Consider the following 19,239-nt stretch of genomic DNA (forward strand, 5'->3'; position numbering starts at 1 on the left):
GTAACATAACATGGGGGGGGGGGTCTCCTGGCTGTTCACACAGGTGTGTCATTGCTGTACATTGACCATGCATTGCTTCTGTGGTATTGCAAAGGCAAAGACAAATGCTTCCAGCCATCCATTGCACTAATGGATTGGTCATCAGCTGGCTGTCTATGTCCCGCATCAATATAGACCAATGTACAGAGGGTTAGGCTATGCTATTGTGCACCTACCTGATGCATCAGAAGGTGCGAGGCCCTTGCTAAATTCTGTGCACAGACTTTGAGATCTATACTTTAGACTGTATCTAAACCTGCTCCAACATGGACTGACATTCTGGCCTACTTTCAGCCGATGCGACTTGTCTGTCGCTGAACAGTCGCTTTTTATGTATTCAGCACCTATGTATAATGTTGTAAAAATGCTCTAGAAGCTAAAGTCGCAGAAATGTCACACATATTTGGCCTGCAACTTTCTGTGCGACAAATTCAGACAGGAAAAATCAGTATAAATCCTTAGAAAATTATCCCCCAGTGTCTCCATCTGCTGGCGGTATTGAATAAGCATTGCTGCACTGATGGGGTATGCATTAGACGAAAAAAAAGAAGAAAAAGAAGAATAATACGCCCAGAAAAGAGGCGAAAAGGAGAAAAACGTAAAAAAACGTGAAAAAAAAGTAAGAGGAAGAGAAGGGAAAAAAAGGTGGAAATGGGTTTAAAAGTGATTTCGGCGGAGAAATATATATATATATATATATATATATATATATATATATATATACGCGCACACACACACATATATATATATAAACGTATTCTCCGTTGAGATATTGCAGCCGCTGCTGTGTCCAGGCCCAGGAGCCTTAGCACTGTGCTGTGATGTCACTCAATACCACTGACATCACTAGGTGTAAACAACATCTCTCCTTTGCTGTGTATGTGACTATGGAGCTGTTTGGTGATGTCGTCTATTATGGCCTTCATAGAAGCAACAGGAGATTGTTGCATCCATCTAGAACCCTCAGAACTACAGTGCTATGATGTCACTCACTTCCACAGGCCTTGCAGAGTGTAAACAACAACAACCCAGCTTTGTTGTGTATGTAACCATAGGGATTTGTGATGTCACCTAGAACCTTCACAGCAGCGACAGCTTTATGAGGAGCATCAGCACTGCTCTGCCTGAGCAGAACCATCACCGCCATAGGTTGTCAAATAACCCGGGTTTAACCCACACAGGTAAGTCCAATGGGGTGCAGGCATGTCCTCTATGCTTACAGCTTCCCGTGGGTGTTGGTTTGATACCGTTTGGGGACAGCCAAGGAGGCATCTGCAGGCAACAAAGGTAGGTGTGTGCTTGTGTGTGTGTTTCCTATGCAGATCCTAAGCCCAGTGTCACATGCAAGTAGGAGGAGTAAGAAGGGTTCCTGGCAAATCCGGGTTATGGATTGCATTTAAAAAGGCCCCGTGGGAGTGCAATGGGCCCCTGTCTTGCTGCTTAGCAATAATGGTATGGGTTTAGGTTCTGCTGTGTGTACTGGTGGTTGACTGCCCCCCAGCCCAGAGTGTGCATGGAAAATTGTCTGGCAGCCTCCCTGACAGCAAGCAGTGATAGTGCCCATGAAGGGCACCTTGTTGGGCCCGCCCCTTTCACGGTTATCGCTTCTCGGCCTTTTGGCTAAGATCAAGTGTAGTATCTGTTCTTATCAGTTTAATATCTGATACGTCCCCTATCTGGGGACCATATATTAAATGGATTTTTGAGAACGGGGGCCGATTTCGAAGCTTGCTTCCGTCGCCCTATGCATTGACCCGATATGGCAGTATCTTCGGGTACAGTGCACCACCCCCTTACAGGGTTAAAAAGAAAGATTCCTACTTTCATTGCTACCTGCTTGCTGGCTAGCCAGCTAGCCAGCCCTGTGGGCCTTGCTGCTGCTGCAGCCAAAAAACAAAAGGTGGTGCTTCTGCTGCTTCTGCTTGTGTCTGGCCGCTGTTTGAGCGTCCAGGCACAGGACTTCTGCTGCTGCTGACTAAATGGCCTCCTTAATTGGATCATTTGAGTAGCCAGCACACCTGTGCAGGTAGGGCATGACATGATAGGCAGCTGCCTTGATAGCGGGTGGGTGCTGAATGTTCCTAATTGACAAAATAAGATTAATGCTTATGAAGAAATATAAAATCTCATCCCTTCCCCAATATCGCGCCACACCCCTACCCCTTAATTCCCTGGTTGAACTTGATGGACATATGTCTTTTTTCGACCGTACTAACTATGTAACTATGTAACATAACATGGGGGGGGGGGGGGTCTCCTGGCTGTTCACACAGGTGTGTCATTGCTGTACATTGACCATGCATTGCTTCTGTGGTATTGCAAAGGCAAAGACAAATGCTTCCAGCCATCCATTGCACTAATGGATTGGTCATCAGCTGGCTGTCTATGTCCCGCATCAATATAGACCAAAGTACAGAGGGTTAGGCTATGCTATTGTGCACCTACCTGATGCATCAGAAGGTGCGAGGCCCTTGCTAAATTCTGTGCACAGACTTTGAGATCTATACTTTAGACTGTATCTAAACCTGCTCCAACATGGACTGACATTCTGGCCTACTTTCAGCCGATGCGACTTGTCTGTCGCTGAACAGTCGCTTTTTATGTATTCAGCACCTATGTATAATGTTGTAAAAATGCTCTAGAAGCTAAAGTCGCAGAAATGTCACACATATTTGGCCTGCAACTTTCTGTGCGACAAATTCAGACAGGAAAAATCAGTATAAATCCTTAGAAAATTATCCCCCAGTGTCTCCATCTGCTGGCGGTATTGAATAAGCATTGCTGCACTGATGGGGTATGCATTAGACGAAAAAAAAGAAGAAAAAGAAGAATAATACGCCCAGAAAAGAGGCGAAAAGGAGAAAAACGTAAAAAAACGTGAAAAAAAAGTAAGAGGAAGAGAAGGGAAAAAAAGGTGGAAATGGGTTTAAAAGTGATTTCGGCGGAGAAATATATATATATATATATATATATATATATATATATATACGCGCACACACACACATATATATAAACGTATTCTCCGTTGAGATATTGCAGCCGCTGCTGTGTCCAGGCCCAGGAGCCTTAGCACTGTGCTGTGATGTCACTCAATACCACTGACATCACTAGGTGTAAACAACATCTCTCCTTTGCTGTGTATGTGACTATGGAGCTGTTTGGTGATGTCGTCTATTATGGCCTTCATAGAAGCAACAGGAGATTGTTGCATCCATCTAGAACCCTCAGAACTACAGTGCTATGATGTCACTCACTTCCACAGGCCTTGCAGAGTGTAAACAACAACAACCCAGCTTTGTTGTGTATGTAACCATAGGGATTTGTGATGTCACCTAGAACCTTCACAGCAGCGACAGCTTTATGAGGAGCATCAGCACTGCTCTGCCTGAGCAGAACCATCACCGCCATAGGTTGTCAAATAACCCGGGTTTAACCCACACAGGTAAGTCCAATGGGGTGCAGGCATGTCCTCTATGCTTACAGCTTCCCGTGGGTGTTGGTTTGATACCGTTTGGGGACAGCCAAGGAGGCATCTGCAGGCAACAAAGGTAGGTGTGTGCTTGTGTGTGTGTTTCCTATGCAGATCCTAAGCCCAGTGTCACATGCAAGTAGGAGGAGTAAGAAGGGTTCCTGGCAAATCCGGGTTATGGATTGCATTTAAAAAGGCCCCGTGGGAGTGCAATGGGCCCCTGTCTTGCTGCTTAGCAATAATGGTATGGGTTTAGGTTCTGCTGTGTGTACTGGTGGTTGACTGCCCCCCAGCCCAGAGTGTGCATGGAAAATTGTCTGGCAGCCTCCCTGACAGCAAGCAGTGATAGTGCCCATGAAGGGCACCTTGTTGGGCCCGCCCCTTTCACGGTTATCGCTTCTCGGCCTTTTGGCTAAGATCAAGTGTAGTATCTGTTCTTATCAGTTTAATATCTGATACGTCCCCTATCTGGGGACCATATATTAAATGGATTTTTGAGAACGGGGGCCGATTTCGAAGCTTGCTTCCGTCGCCCTATGCATTGACCCGATATGGCAGTATCTTCGGGTACAGTGCACCACCCCCTTACAGGGTTAAAAAGAAAGATTCCTACTTTCATTGCTACCTGCTTGCTGGCTAGCCAGCTAGCCAGCCCTGTGGGCCTTGCTGCTGCTGCAGCCAAAAAACAAAAGGTGGTGCTGCTGCTGCTTCTGCTGCTTCTGCTTCTGCTTGTGTCTGGCCGCTGTTGGAGCGTCCAATAACAGGACTTCTGCTGCTGCTGACTAAATGGCCTCCTTAATTGGATCATTTGAGTAGCCAGCACACCTGTGCAGGTAGGGCATGACATGATAGGCAGCTGCCTTGATAGCGGGTGGGTGCTGAATGTTCCTAATTGACAAAATAAGATTAATGCTTATGAAGAAATATAAAATCTCATCCCTTCCCCAATATCGCGCCACACCCCTACCCCTTAATTCCCTGGTTGAACTTGATGGACATATGTCTTTTTTCGACCGTACTAACTATGTAACTATGTAACATAACATGGGGGGGGGCTCCTGGCTGTTCACACAGGTGTGTCATTGCTGTACATTGACCATGCATTGCTTCTGTGGTATTGCAAAGGCAAAGACAAATGCTTCCAGCCATCCATTGCACTAATGGATTGGTCATCAGCTGGCTGTCTATGTCCCGCATCAATATAGACCAAAGTACAGAGGGTTAGGCTATGCTATTGTGCACCTACCTGATGCATCAGAAGGTGCGAGGCCCTTGCTAAATTCTGTGCACAGACTTTGAGATCTATACTTTAGACTGTATCTAAACCTGCTCCAACATGGACTGACATTCTGGCCTACTTTCAGCCGATGCGACTTGTCTGTCGCTGAACAGTCGCTTTTTATGTATTCAGCACCTATGTATAATGTTGTAAAAATGCTCTAGAAGCTAAAGTCGCAGAAATGTCACACATATTTGGCCTGCAACTTTCTGTGCGACAAATTCAGACAGGAAAAATCAGTATAAATCCTTAGAAAATTATCCCCCAGTGTCTCCATCTGCTGGCGGTATTGAATAAGCATTGCTGCACTGATGGGGTATGCATTAGACGAAAAAAAAGAAGAAAAAGAAGAATAATACGCCCAGAAAATAGGCGAAAAGGAGAAAAACGTAAAAAAACGTGAAAAAAAAGTAAGAGGAAGAGAAGGGAAAAAAAGGTGGAAATGGGTTTAAAAGTGATTTCGGCGGAGAAATATATATATATATATATATATATATATATATATATACGCGCACACACACACATATATATAAACGTATTCTCCGTTGAGATATTGCAGCCGCTGCTGTGTCCAGGCCCAGGAGCCTTAGCACTGTGCTGTGATGTCACTCAATACCACTGACATCACTAGGTGTAAACAACATCTCTCCTTTGCTGTGTATGTGACTATGGAGCTGTTTGGTGATGTCGTCTATTATGGCCTTCATAGAAGCAACAGGAGATTGTTGCATCCATCTAGAACCCTCAGAACTACAGTGCTATGATGTCACTCACTTCCACAGGCCTTGCAGAGTGTAAACAACAACAACCCAGCTTTGTTGTGTATGTAACCATAGGGATTTGTGATGTCACCTAGAACCTTCACAGCAGCGACAGCTTTATGAGGAGCATCAGCACTGCTCTGCCTGAGCAGAACCATCACCGCCATAGGTTGTCAAATAACCCGGGTTTAACCCACACAGGTAAGTCCAATGGGGTGCAGGCATGTCCTCTATGCTTACAGCTTCCCATGGGTGTTGGTTTGATACCGTTTGGGGACAGCCAAGGAGGCATCTGCAGGCAACAAAGGTAGGTGTGTGCTTGTGTGTGTGTTTCCTATGCAGATCCTAAGCCCAGTGTCACATGCAAGTAGGAGGAGTAAGAAGGGTTCCTGGCAAATCCGGGTTATGGATTGCATTTAAAAAGGCCCCGTGGGAGTGCAATGGGCCCCTGTCTTGCTGCTTAGCAATAATGGTATGGGTTTAGGTTCTGCTGTGTGTACTGGTGGTTGACTGCCCCCCAGCCCAGAGTGTGCATGGAAAATTGTCTGGCAGCCTCCCTGACAGCAAGCAGTGATAGTGCCCATGAAGGGCACCTTGTTGGGCCCGCCCCTTTCACGGTTATCGCTTCTCGGCCTTTTGGCTAAGATCAAGTGTAGTATCTGCATTTGGTCTGGTCGGAAGGTGTCTGTGGTACCCCGCTTCTCGGCCTTGGGGGATTGTCTCTCCTTACGGAGGGACTTCACCCCCTTGCTGCTATTGGGGAGCGGGCTTAGTCCACAGACAACGGGTTGCGATCCCCCTGTCTCTGGGACCTTGTGTCTCAGAAGGCATTTTCGGTACGTTGAGCGTTACCTGTAGCTTCGGAAGCACCTAGGGTACCCCCGACCTCTGCCTTGGGTAAGGGTTCCGCTTTTATAGCGGGATTCCGAGCCCCTGCTGCTATTGGGGAAGGGGCTTAGTCCCTGGGTGTGGAAGATGCCGTTCTCCTGGGCTTTCCCCTCTGGGGAAATGTCGATGCGAAATACCATCCGCATAGAGGTGTCGGAGAGCCATCGTCAGTTGAAGAACCTCCGCTTCATTGCGGAGGTGATTCTTCTTGACTACTTCCGCCTCAATAGGGAGGACATCCTGTGTCTAAATGACCAGGAAAGCCGTGGCCTGTATACCGTCACCTTCACGGCCACGGCGTGTTGCGATAACATCTATGCAACCTTGTCTGGTGCGGACCAGAGGGACGATCGACTCGACGGTCTTTCGTTCCAGTTCCTCTATGGTGAGGAACATATACCGTTGGTGGTGGCTATGCACAGCCCTCATGTGACCACGGAGGATATAGCCACTTTTCTTCGGCGATACTGCGAAGAGGTGCGATTCGCAAACAAAATCTTGAACTCCGTGCGGTTCTGGAACGGCAAGAGGAAGTTCTGGGTCAAGCTCCGTAAGGATCCCGGTGGTATTGGGGGTCTTTGCCATCCGCCCCCAAATTTTGCCATCGGGAGAGTTCGGGGCTTCCTGTTCTATCCTCAAATGCCTATGTATTGCCGAAATTGCTTGAGGTTTGGCCACACCCAGGAGACCTGCGGCACGGAGCGTGTGATTCGCTGCAATAGGTGTGGCCAAGAAGGTCACATAGCCTCAAGATGTAGCCATACGATAAGGTGCAACCTCTGCGGAGAGGAAAATCACGATTTTAATTCCTGTCCCCATAAAGCAAAAACTACGATGGGTGGGTCAAGGCTGGGCCCACCCAAAGAGGGGACAGGACAAAAGACGTCCTTTTTTAAGATGCCCAAACCCCAGATGGCAGGTACTGATGGGTCCAGGCCCAAGACCTCTGGTGCTCCATCGGGGGGCCCACCGGTGGTAGTGCTAGGGGGAGGCCATGGGGATTCCACGAAGCCCGGGCGGGTGATCGAGTTTACTGCCCGGGAAATTGAAAGACGTCGATCGACTTCCTACCTGGCTCAAGAGCCCACCGAAACTTCTGAAGGGGGCTCACCTGTGGCGGGTGGCAGCCGACGGGCCTCGGTGGGGGCAAAGGTGGACCCAAAATTACAGCATAAGCCAGGTACTGGCTTGGCCCAGGGTCGCCCTGCTCCGGACGAAGAGGCCCCGGTGAAAGCCCGCCGGAAGGGGAGCCAGGTGGCCAGGTCTGAGCCCGGTCCTGTTACTCCGCCTATACAGGACAGGGCCAAGAAGACAAGTGGCGCCAAACCAGGGTTTGCTGCCCCGCCAGCAGTGGACCCGGTGGGTAAAACTGGCCATCGTCGATCGATGGGGAAGTTGGAGCAACAGTCCTCAGCAACGCTTGCTGGGGAACAAGCGATGAAAACTTCCCAAGGTAGCGGCAAAGGTTCCGGAAAAGAGGCCTCACAGGCCCCTGTGCAGCAGTTCCAGTCGTCAAATGATGAAAGAAGACGCAGATCCATCAGCCGGGGGCCAGAGATTACATCGAGTGAGAGCAACACAGAGGATATGGACAGCAGTGTGACATTTAAAAGACAAAGAGAAGAAGAAGAGGAAGACATTCAAAGGAAAGCGGCGTGCCGTAGTTCGGACGAGAGCGAGCTCAGGGTCGGGGCATCATCGATCTCAAGCTCCGACCCTCAGAACATCAAGGAGCTGATGACCCCGCAGGCGGGGGATGACGGTACGCAGCTTATTATTGACTTTGATTCTCCAAGCACGGACTCTCCATAAACTATGCCTATCCCTGTAAAAATTGCCTCACTCAATGTGAGGTCCTTAAAGAGCCCTGATCGCAGGGCTGCTTTATTTTCTTATCTAGAGACATGTGACTTTGACCTTTGCCTGCTACAAGAATGTGGAATCCCTAGTAAAATGGACTATAAAGACTTAAAAGAAGACTGGAAGCTGGGCCCATCCATATGGTCCGGTGCAAATGACTGTCGTTCTGTGGGTGTTGGGCTGCTCTGCCGAGGCCAGTCCTTTTCTATTCATACAGTAACTGAGATTGTGCCTGGCAGAGCTCTTTTAATTCATCTATATTTTAATGGACTTTTAATTCGTGTTTTAAATGTGTATGCCCCTCCTGATAAACAGGAGCGGGCAGAACTATTTGAAATTTTACCACTGTTTTGTGTTGGGTCTTCCCCCCTGCTGGTGGGAGGTGATTTTAACTGCATACGTGATGGGGAACACCGGCAGGGTGGGGATATTAATCGTAAAGACCGCACTTCTTACCTGCTTAAAAATGTTATTGATGATTTTAATTTGAAAGATTGCTGGAAGGATCTCTTGCCGGAGGACCCGGGCGCCACATGGTCCAATGGAAGAGTGAGCTCCAGAATCGATTTTATTTTTTCCTCTAGAGCTTTTAAACCCCTGAAATGCACGCTCGAGCAGAATATCTTCTCTGATCATAAGCTCCTCTTGGTGGGCCTGGAGCTAGAGGGGGAGCAAAAAGCAAAAAGGGGCCTCTGGAGATTAAACACCACACTCCTAGAGGACCCTGAGATAAAAGAGGAGTTTGTGCGGACCTACCAGTGCTGGCAATCACAAAGAAAACCCCACGAGCCTATGCTGCACTGGTGGGAGGGCACCAAATCTAAAATCAGATTTTTTTTTATCAAAGCAGGTAAGAAGAAGGCAAAAATGGAAAAACAGTGGTTTTATGTTCTTAACATGCGTTTAAATGTACTTTTTAAATTGAAAGAAGCTGGTATGGATGTAGAAAATGATATTTTAAACCTTAAAACTGAAATAAAACATGCCATAGAAAAGAAAGGGAAACAAATCATTTTTAACTCACATGTGCAGCACCTGGAGGAGGGCGAGAAATGTTCCCGTTTCTTTTTTAAAAAAGTGATGAATAGGAGGGATATCATCCAGAACCTTGAGGGTGAATCCACTCCAAAAGGCATGTTAGATGCAGTTTTTAACTTCTACCAGCTTCTTTTTAATAAGAAAGATCTTAATCCATCCTTTTTAGAACATGTTCTTAATTCCCTTGATTTTAAGCTAGATGTTTTAGACCAGGAGGTTTTATCCCGTGATCTTAACTTAGATGAACTTTTATTTGTTTTTAAAAGTTTTTCTAGTGGGAAGGCCCCTGGGGAAGATGGTTTACCCATCGAATTTTATTTAGCTTTTTGGGATATTTTAAAGGATGATATGGTTTTATTGTATAAAGAAACTTTTATTGTTAATGAACTTCCCCCTTCCTGGAGGAGGGGGATTGTATCATTACTTTTTAAAAAAGGTGAAAAGGATATGCTAAAAAATTGGCGCCCCATCACACTTTTAAATGTCGATTATAAAGTTTTAGCCAAGTTATTAGCTGTCCGTTTTAAACCTTTTATTCATAAATTAGTTCACCCAAATCAGGTTTGTGGGGTACCTGGAAGGTCTATAGCTGAATCCCTAAATATTTTAAGAGATGTTTTATGGTATTTTAAGGATAGAAATCAAACTGTAGCAATTTTATCCTTAGACTTTGAAAAAGCCTTTGATAGGGTCTCCCATGAATACCTGTTTTTAGTTCTTAAAAAGATGGCAGTGCCTGAAACGATTTTAAGCCGAATCATGCTTTTATACCGATCCTGTTTTAGTCAAGTCTCTGTTAATGGCTTTTTAACCAGCGGTGTTCCTCTTTTATCAGGTGTCAAACAGGGCTGCCCCCTGTCCCCACTCCTTTTTATTTGCGCAATCGAACCACTGATGGCCCTCCTCAGAAAAGACCGGGTAGTAAGAGGCGTACCGATACCTGGTGGAGGAGGGACCCATCTAAAGGTGTTGGGGTACATGGATGATGTCACCATACTGTGCCCGGACTCTCCATCCATGAGGGGGGCATTGAGGAACACCAGCTATTTCTGCGAGGTCTCTGGTTTTAAGCTAAACACAGATAAATGTGACTGTTTTTATATTGGCTCCTGGGATTCATCCATCACCCCAGGAGTCACAATGCAACAGGATCAAATTAAAGTTTTAGGTATTGTTTTTAACCAGGTCAATGATGGGAGCCCTAACTGGGATTCAGCTATAGCTAAGATGGAGAAGAAGATTTTAATGTGGAATCTTAGAAACCTTACCATGGAGGGGAAGATTTTAATAATAAAGATGGTTTTACTCCCTATTATGCTATACATTGCCATGGTATTTCCTCCATCTATTTTATACATTAAAAAAGTAACTAGAATTGTTTTTACTTTTTTATGGGGTTCAAAAATGGAGAAATTAAAGCGTGATTTTATGTACAAAAGTAGAGATAATGGCGGGAAAGATGTTCCTAACCTTTTTACTTTCTTTTACATAAAGTATTTCTGTTTCTGTTTTAAGATTATTAAATCCAATGGCATTTTTAGCTGCTTTTTAAGGTACGCTGCGGGCATGGTTTTTAAAAGATGGTTGCGCATCCCTCTGAACGCTCCGGTGCTTCTGTGTCCCCCAAAACATTATGTGGTGTTGGAAAAGACAGTCAGGCTCCTAGGTCTCCAAGATTTGGAGCCTGACATACTGGGGGACCAGAGAAAGGTATCAAAGGTCCTCAGGCGGAGTGAGGTTACCCTGGCAGTGTCCAATTTCACACAGGCAAGATCCAAAAAGGTATGGCGGAACGTGTACGGGAAGTTTCTGGCGAATGTACACAGGGATCTTGCCTGGGCAATCGTCCACCAGTGCCTCCCTACTCGTGAGTTCCAGCACAGGCGAGGACTGGTGGCGAGAGCCAAGTGCCCGAGAGATGGCTGCGGAGTGGACGAAACGGTGCTGCACATATTTTGGAACTGCCCTTTTGCACGGGAGCTTTGGAGGAAGGTAGGCCCACTTTTGAAGTGGGCCTGCGGCCTAAAAGATTTTAATCACGAATGTGTCTTTTACGGTCTTTTTAACTGCCCCAATTTTAAACAGCAGATGATCTGCTGGATGATTATTAATTGTTTTAAAAATGCCATCTGGAAAGTTAGGAACATCTTACTTTTTAAACATGATTTTATTGATGTTAAAAACTGTATAAAGCTGGCCCTGAGTGAGATGTACATCTATTACCTAAGAGACAAGAAACAGTTGGGGGCCAGCGAGGCAGCATCCATGTGGTGTCTGCCTCTATGGAACGAAATAACAGTATAATCAGTTTTTATGACATTTGTATAATGTTTTATCCTGCCATTTTTATTTTTTCTCCTTTTATTACTGGTTTTATTATTTGTATTTTAAAACTTTTGTGAACCTTTTATTATTTTGCGTTTTAAATTTTGTATGGTTTCTTATTTATTCAATAAAATTTTGTTGAAACCTTATCTGTTCTTATCAGTTTAATATCTGATACGTCCCCTATCTGGGGACCATATATTAAATGGATTTTTGAGAACGGGGGCCGATTTCGAAGCTTGCTTCCGTCGCCCTATGCATTGACCCGATATGGCAGTATCTTCGGGTACAGTGCACCACCCCCTTACAGGGTTAAAAAGAAAGATTCCTACTTTCATTGCTACCTGCTTGCTGGCTAGCCAGCTAGCCAGCCCTGTGGGCCTTGCTGCTGCTGCAGCCAAAAAACAAAAGGTGGTGCTGCTGCTGCTTCTGCTGCTTCTGCTTCTGCTTCTGCTTGTGTCTGGCCGCTGTTGGAGCGTCCAGGCACAGGACTTCTGCTGCTGCTGACTAAATGGCCTCCTTAATTGGATCATTTGAGTAGCCAGCACACCTGTGCAGGTAGGGCATGACATGATAGGCAGCTGCCTTGATAGCGGGTGGGTGCTGAATGTTCCTAATTGACAAAATAAGATTAATGCTTATGAAGAAATATAAAATCTCATCCCTTCCCCAATATCGCGCCACACCCCTACCCCTTAATTCCCTGGTTGAACTTGATGGACATATGTCTTTTTTCGACCGTACTAACTATGTAACTATGTAACATAACATGGGGGGGGGGGGGTCTCCTGGCTGTTCACACAGGTGTGTCATTGCTGTACATTGACCATGCATTGCTTCTGTGGTATTGCAAAGGCAAAGACAAATGCTTCCAGCCATCCATTGCACTAATGGATTGGTCATCAGCTGGCTGTCTATGTCCCGCATCAATATAGACCAAAGTACAGAGGGTTAGGCTATGCTATTGTGCACCTACCTGATGCATCAGAAGGTGCGAGGCCCTTGCTAAATTCTGTGCACAGACTTTGAGATCTATACTTTAGACTGTATCTAAACCTGCTCCAACATTGACTGACATTCTGGCCTACTTTCAGCCGATGCGACTTGTCTGTCGCTGAACAGTCGCTTTTTATGTATTCAGCACCTATGTATAATGTTGTAAAAATGCTCTAGAAGCTAAAGTCGCAGAAATGTCACACATATTTGGCCTGCAACTTTCTGTGCGACAAATTCAGACAGGAAAAATCAGTATAAATCCTTAGAAAATTATCCCCCAGTGTCTCCATCTGCTGGCGGTATTGAATAAGCATTGCTGCACTGATGGGGTATGCATTAGACGAAAAAAAAGAAGAAAAAGAAGAATAATACGCCCAGAAAAGAGGCGAAAAGGAGAAAAACGTAAAAAAACGTGAAAAAAAAGTAAGAGGAAGAGAAGGGAAAAAAAGGTGGAAATGGGTTTAAAAGTGATTTCGGCGGAGAAATATATATATATATATATATATATATATATATATATATATATATATATATACGCGCACACACACACATATATATAAACGTATTCTCCGTTGAGATATTGCAGCCGCTGCTGTGTCCAGGCCCAGGAGCCTTAGCACTGTGCTGTGATGTCACTCAATACCACTGACATCACTAGGTGTAAACAACATCTCTCCTTTGCTGTGTATGTGACTATGGAGCTGTTTGGTGATGTCGTCTATTATGGCCTTCATAGAAGCAACAGGAGATTGTTGCATCCATCTAGAACCCTCAGAACTACAGTGCTATGATGTCACTCACTTCCACAGGCCTTGCAGAGTGTAAACAACAACAACCCAGCTTTGTTGTGTATGTAACCATAGGGATTTGTGATGTCACCTAGAACCTTCACAGCAGCGACAGCTTTATGAGGAGCATCAGCACTGCTCTGCCTGAGCAGAACCATCACCGCCATAGGTTGTCAAATAACCCGGGTTTAACCCACACAGGTAAGTCCAATGGGGTGCAGGCATGTCCTCTATGCTTACAGCTTCCCATGGGTGTTGGTTTGATACCGTTTGGGGACAGCCAAGGAGGCATCTGCAGGCAACAAAGGTAGGTGTGTGCTTGTGTGTGTGTTTCCTATGCAGATCCTAAGCCCAGTGTCACATGCAAGTAGGAGGAGTAAGAAGGGTTCCTGGCAAATCCGGGTTATGGATTGCATTTAAAAAGGCCCCGTGGGAGTGCAATGGGCCCCTGTCTTGCTGCTTAGCAATAATGGTATGGGTTTAGGTTCTGCTGTGTGTACTGGTGGTTGACTGCCCCCCAGCCCAGAGTGTGCATGGAAAATTGTCTGGCAGCCTCCCTGACAGCAAGCAGTGATAGTGCCCATGAAGGGCACCTTGTTGGGCCCGCCCCTTTCACGGTTATCGCTTCTCGGCCTTTTGGCTAAGATCAAGTGTAGTTCTGCTCACTTGGTCTGGCCAGAGGGTGTCTGGGGTACCCGGCTCCTTTGCCTGGGGGGATCGTCCTTCTTAACGGAGGGACTTCACCCCCCTGCTGCTATCAGGGAGCCGGCTTAGTCCCCAGACAACGGGAGGCGATCCCCACCTACCTACTTCGGTGGGGGAGGTGTCTGGACATCATGGACATGGAGGAAGATTGCGGTTTTTCTTCGGAAGGCGTGCCGCCTTTTGCGAGACTTCGGAATGGAGTTCGTATTTCCCTGCTCGATGTCCGGAAGAAGGAAAGAGGCCTTGTCTTTGTCGTGGAAGAAGTGCTGTTTAAGTTGCTGGAAGTCAAGAGGGAGCAAATCCTATCCATGCTTGAGTTTCCCAGAAGTGGATACTACGACGTGGTGCTGGCTTCTGAAGAGGACTATGAGTCATTTTGGAACATATTGCAGCAAAAGAAGGTATGTCCGGTTTTGGAAGGGGTGGAGATAGTTCCACATTTCCCACGTAGAGAACGATTGGTGACTATAAGGATGTATAGCCCATATACTTCGGAGGAGGATATCGTTACCTTTTTGTCTCGATTCTGTGACAGTGTTCTGCCTAAAGGCAAGGTATTTAATCAATATGGACTATGGACCACCAAGTGGAGGTTCCATGTGAAATTTAAAATGGCAGATGGCAAGTTAGTGATCCCCCCAGGCCGGTTTAAAATTGGTTCTGTGAACGGGGATCTGTATTTTTCTGGCATGCAAGATTTTTGCCGCAAATGTAAACAGTACGGTCACAGAAAGGAGGATTGCACGTTTTTGTGGTGTTTCAAGTGTCAAGAGGAGGGTCACGACGTGGAAAATTGTCAAAAGAAACGGAAATGCCATCTGTGTGGTGAGGAGGGCCATCTGCTTGGCTCGTGTCCTAAGAAAAAGTCTGAGAAAAATTCAGAGAAAAAGGAAGCTGTAAAAAGAAGCAGAGAGGAACCAGCTGAAGTGAAAGAACCAGAAGTGGAGCAGGTTCCAACTAGAAGACCTACAGAGCAGAAGAAGAAGAGAGAGGAGGAAGTGTATGTGCCAGTGCAGTATTTTGGTGTGCTTGGTGGTTTGTTGGAAAATTTGTCGGAAGCAGAAAGAAAAACGTTTGACAAAGATATGATGGATCTAAAGATAGGCTTGAAGAACCGGGAGGAAGAAGCTCGGGATAAAGTCTATTTTTCTTTCAAGGCAGACATGAACCGTTTTGTTGAAACGTATAAAATTCCAGGCTGGTTAGCGTCTCAAGTTAAGAAAGATATAGCAAATGGCAATATCAGTCGAGGACTGATAGACTTTCTAATGGTGTTTGCATGGAGGAAGGGGATGACCTTCTAATTTGGTTTTGCTTAATTAGAAAGTAATGTTTGGTTTTGCTATTTTATGTTGTTTCTTATTTTGTTTTTAAATGTTCTATTTTGTTTCATTAGTGTTTAAGAAAAGAAATAAAAACATGTTACCTGATGATGAACACAAAATTGAGTTCCAAATAAGATCTTGGAACTCTGAGTGAGTTCTGAGGGCTAACTTAAAAAAATCTGTTCTTATCAGTTTAATATCTGATACGTCCCCTATCTGGGGACCATATATTAAATGGATTTTTGAGAACGGGGGCCGATTTCGAAGCTTGCTTCCGTCGCCCTATGCATTGACCCGATATGGCAGTATCTTCGGGTACAGTGCACCACCCCCTTACAGGGTTAAAAAGAAAGATTCCTACTTTCATTGCTACCTGCTTGCTGGCTAGCCAGCTAGCCAGCCCTGTGGGCCTTGCTGCTGCTGCAGCCAAAAAACAAAAGGTGGTGCTGCTGCTGCTTCTGCTGCTTCTGCTTCTGCTTCTGCTTGTGTCTGGCCGCTGTTGGAGCGTCCAGGCACAGGACTTCTGCTGCTGCTGACTAAATGGCCTCCTTAATTGGATCATTTGAGTAGCCAGCACACCTGTGCAGGTAGGGCATGACATGATAGGCAGCTGCCTTGATAGCGGGTGGGTGCTGAATGTTCCTAATTGACAAAATAAGATTAATGCTTATGAAGAAATATAAAATCTCATCCCTTCCCCAATATCGCGCCACACCCCTACCCCTTAATTCCCTGGTTGAACTTGATGGACATATGTCTTTTTTCGACCGTACTAACTATGTAACTATGTAACATAACATGGGGGGGGGGGGGTCTCCTGGCTGTTCACACAGGTGTGTCATTGCTGTACATTGACCATGCATTGCTTCTGTGGTATTGCAAAGGCAAAGACAAATGCTTCCAGCCATCCATTGCACTAATGGATTGGTCATCAGCTGGCTGTCTATGTCCCGCATCAATATAGACCAAAGTACAGAGGGTTAGGCTATGCTATTGTGCACCTACCTGATGCATCAGAAGGTGCGAGGCCCTTGCTAAATTCTGTGCACAGACTTTGAGATCTATACTTTAGACTGTATCTAAACCTGCTCCAACATTGACTGACATTCTGGCCTACTTTCAGCCGATGCGACTTGTCTGTCGCTGAACAGTCGCTTTTTATGTATTCAGCACCTATGTATAATGTTGTAAAAATGCTCTAGAAGCTAAAGTCGCAGAAATGTCACACATATTTGGCCTGCAACTTTCTGTGCGACAAATTCAGACAGGAAAAATCAGTATAAATCCTTAGAAAATTATCCCCCAGTGTCTCCATCTGCTGGCGGTATTGAATAAGCATTGCTGCACTGATGGGGTATGCATTAGACGAAAAAAAAGAAGAAAAAGAAGAATAATACGCCCAGAAAAGAGGCGAAAAGGAGAAAAACGTAAAAAAACGTGAATAAAAAGTAAGAGGAAGAGAAGGGAAAAAAAGGTGGAAATGGGTTTAAAAGTGATTTCGGCGGAGAAATATATATATATATATATATATATATATATATATATATATATATATATACGCGCACACACACACATATATATAAACGTATTCTCCGTTGAGATATTGCAGCCGCTGCTGTGTCCAGGCCCAGGAGCCTTAGCACTGTGCTGTGATGTCACTCAATACCACTGACATCACTAGGTGTAAACAACATCTCTCCTTTGCTGTGTATGTGACTATGGAGCTGTTTGGTGATGTCGTCTATTATGGCCTTCATAGAAGCAACAGGAGATTGTTGCATCCATCTAGAACCCTCAGAACTACAGTGCTATGATGTCACTCACTTCCACAGGCCTTGCAGAGTGTAAACAACAACAACCCAGCTTTGTTGTGTATGTAACCATAGGGATTTGTGATGTCACCTAGAACCTTCACAGCAGCGACAGCTTTATGAGGAGCATCAGCACTGCTCTGCCTGAGCAGAACCATCACCGCCATAGGTTGTCAAATAACCCGGGTTTAACCCACACAGGTAAGTCCAATGGGGTGCAGGCATGTCCTCTATGCTTACAGCTTCCCGTGGGTGTTGGTTTGATACCGTTTGGGGACAGCCAAGGAGGCATCTGCAGGCAACAAAAGTAGGTGTGTGCTTGTGTGTGTGTTTCCTATGCAGATCCTAAGCCCAGTGTCACATGCAAGTAGGAGGAGTAAGAAGGGTTCCTGGCAAATCCGGGTTATGGATTGCATTTAAAAAGGCCCCGTGGGAGTGCAATGGGCCCCTGTCTTGCTGCTTAGCAATAATGGTATGGGTTTAGGTTCTGCTGTGTGTACTGGTGGTTGACTGCCCCCCAGCCCAGAGTGTGCATGGAAAATTGTCTGGCAGCCTCCCTGACAGCAAGCAGTGATAGTGCCCATGAAGGGCACCTTGTTGGGCCCGCCCCTTTCACGGTTATCGCTTCTCGGCCTTTTGGCTAAGATCAAGTGTAGTATCTGTTCTTATCAGTTTAATATCTGATACGTCCCCTATCTGGGGACCATATATTAAATGGATTTTTGAGAACGGGGGCCGATTTCGAAGCTTGCTTCCGTCGCCCTATGCATTGACCTGATATGGCAGTATCTTCGGGTAAAGTGCACCACCCCCTTACAGGGTTAAAAAGAAAGATTCCTACTTTCATTGCTACCTGCTTGCTGGCTAGCCAGCTAGCCAGCCCTGTGGGCCTTGCTGCTGCTGCAGCCAAAAAACAAAAGGTGGTGCTGCTGCTGCTTCTGCTGCTTCTGCTGCTTCTGCTTGTGTCTGGCCGCTGTTGGAGCGTCCAGGCACAGGACTTCTGCTGCTGCTGACTAAATGGCCTCCTTAATTGGATCATTTGAGTAGCCAGCACACCTGTGCAGGTAGGGCATGACATGATAGGCAGCTGCCTTGATAGCGGGTGGGTGCTGAATGTTCCTAATTGACAAAATAAGATTAATGCTTATGAAGAAATATAAAATCTCATCCCTTCCCCAATATCGCGCCACACCCCTACCCCTTAATTCCCTGGTTGAACTTGATGGACATATGTCTTTTTTCGACCGTACTAACTATGTAACTATGTAACATAACATGGGGGGGGGGGGGGTCTCCTGGCTGTTCACACAGGTGTGTCATTGCTGTACATTGACCATGCATTGCTTCTGTGGTATTGCAAAGGCAAAGACAAATGCTTCCAGCCATCCATTGCACTAATGGATTGGTCATCAGCTGGCTGTCTATGTCCCGCATCAATATAGACCAAAGTACAGAGGGTTAGGCTATGCTATTGTGCACCTACCTGATGCATCAGAAGGTGCGAGGCCCTTGCTAAATTCTGTGCACAGACTTTGAGATCTATACTTTAGACTGTATCTAAACCTGCTCCAACATGGACTGACATTCTGGCCTACTTTCAGCCGATGCGACTTGTCTGTCGCTGAACAGTCGCTTTTTATGTATTCAGCACCTATGTATAATGTTGTAAAAATGCTCTAGAAGCTAAAGTCGCAGAAATGTCACACATATTTGGCCTGCAACTTTCTGTGCGACAAATTCAGACAGGAAAAATCAGTATAAATCCTTAGAAAATTATCCCCCAGTGTCTCCATCTGCTGGCGGCATTGAATAAGCATTGCTGCACTGATGGGGTATGCATTAGACGAAAAAAAAGAAGAAAAAGAAGAATAATACGCCCAGAAAAGAGGCGAAAAGGAGAAAAACGTAAAAAAACGTGAAAAAAAAGTAAGAGGAAGAGAAGGGAAAAAAAGGTG

The 19,239-nt window shown here is 45.7% G+C and overlaps 5 non-coding genes and 1 pseudogene across 5 annotated transcripts; all 6 read left to right on the plus strand.

Moving 5' to 3' along the window:
* Positions 1–1,639: 1,639 nt before the first annotated feature.
* On the plus strand, positions 1,640–1,830 carry LOC130300724 (U2 spliceosomal RNA). The gene has a single exon (XR_008851552.1). It is a non-coding gene; the product is annotated as a U2 spliceosomal RNA (small nuclear RNA).
* Positions 1,831–3,900: 2,070 nt separating this feature from the next.
* Positions 3,901–4,091, plus strand: LOC130300725 (U2 spliceosomal RNA). Its single transcript, XR_008851553.1, has one exon. It is a non-coding gene; the product is annotated as a U2 spliceosomal RNA (small nuclear RNA).
* A 2,077-nt stretch (positions 4,092–6,168) lies between these two features.
* Positions 6,169–6,386, plus strand: LOC130300770 (U2 spliceosomal RNA; annotated as a pseudogene).
* A 5,389-nt stretch (positions 6,387–11,775) lies between these two features.
* On the plus strand, positions 11,776–11,961 carry LOC130300762 (U2 spliceosomal RNA). The gene has a single exon (XR_008851587.1). It is a non-coding gene; the product is annotated as a U2 spliceosomal RNA (small nuclear RNA).
* A 3,654-nt stretch (positions 11,962–15,615) lies between these two features.
* Positions 15,616–15,804, plus strand: LOC130300763 (U2 spliceosomal RNA). Its single transcript, XR_008851588.1, has one exon. It is a non-coding gene; the product is annotated as a U2 spliceosomal RNA (small nuclear RNA).
* A 2,100-nt stretch (positions 15,805–17,904) lies between these two features.
* Positions 17,905–18,095, plus strand: LOC130300758 (U2 spliceosomal RNA). Its single transcript, XR_008851584.1, has one exon. It is a non-coding gene; the product is annotated as a U2 spliceosomal RNA (small nuclear RNA).
* The last annotated feature ends 1,144 nt before the right edge of the window (positions 18,096–19,239 follow it).

Source organism: Hyla sarda, unplaced genomic scaffold (genome assembly GCF_029499605.1).
Source record: "Hyla sarda isolate aHylSar1 unplaced genomic scaffold, aHylSar1.hap1 scaffold_1098, whole genome shotgun sequence".
Lineage (NCBI taxonomy): Eukaryota > Metazoa > Chordata > Amphibia > Anura > Hylidae > Hyla > Hyla sarda.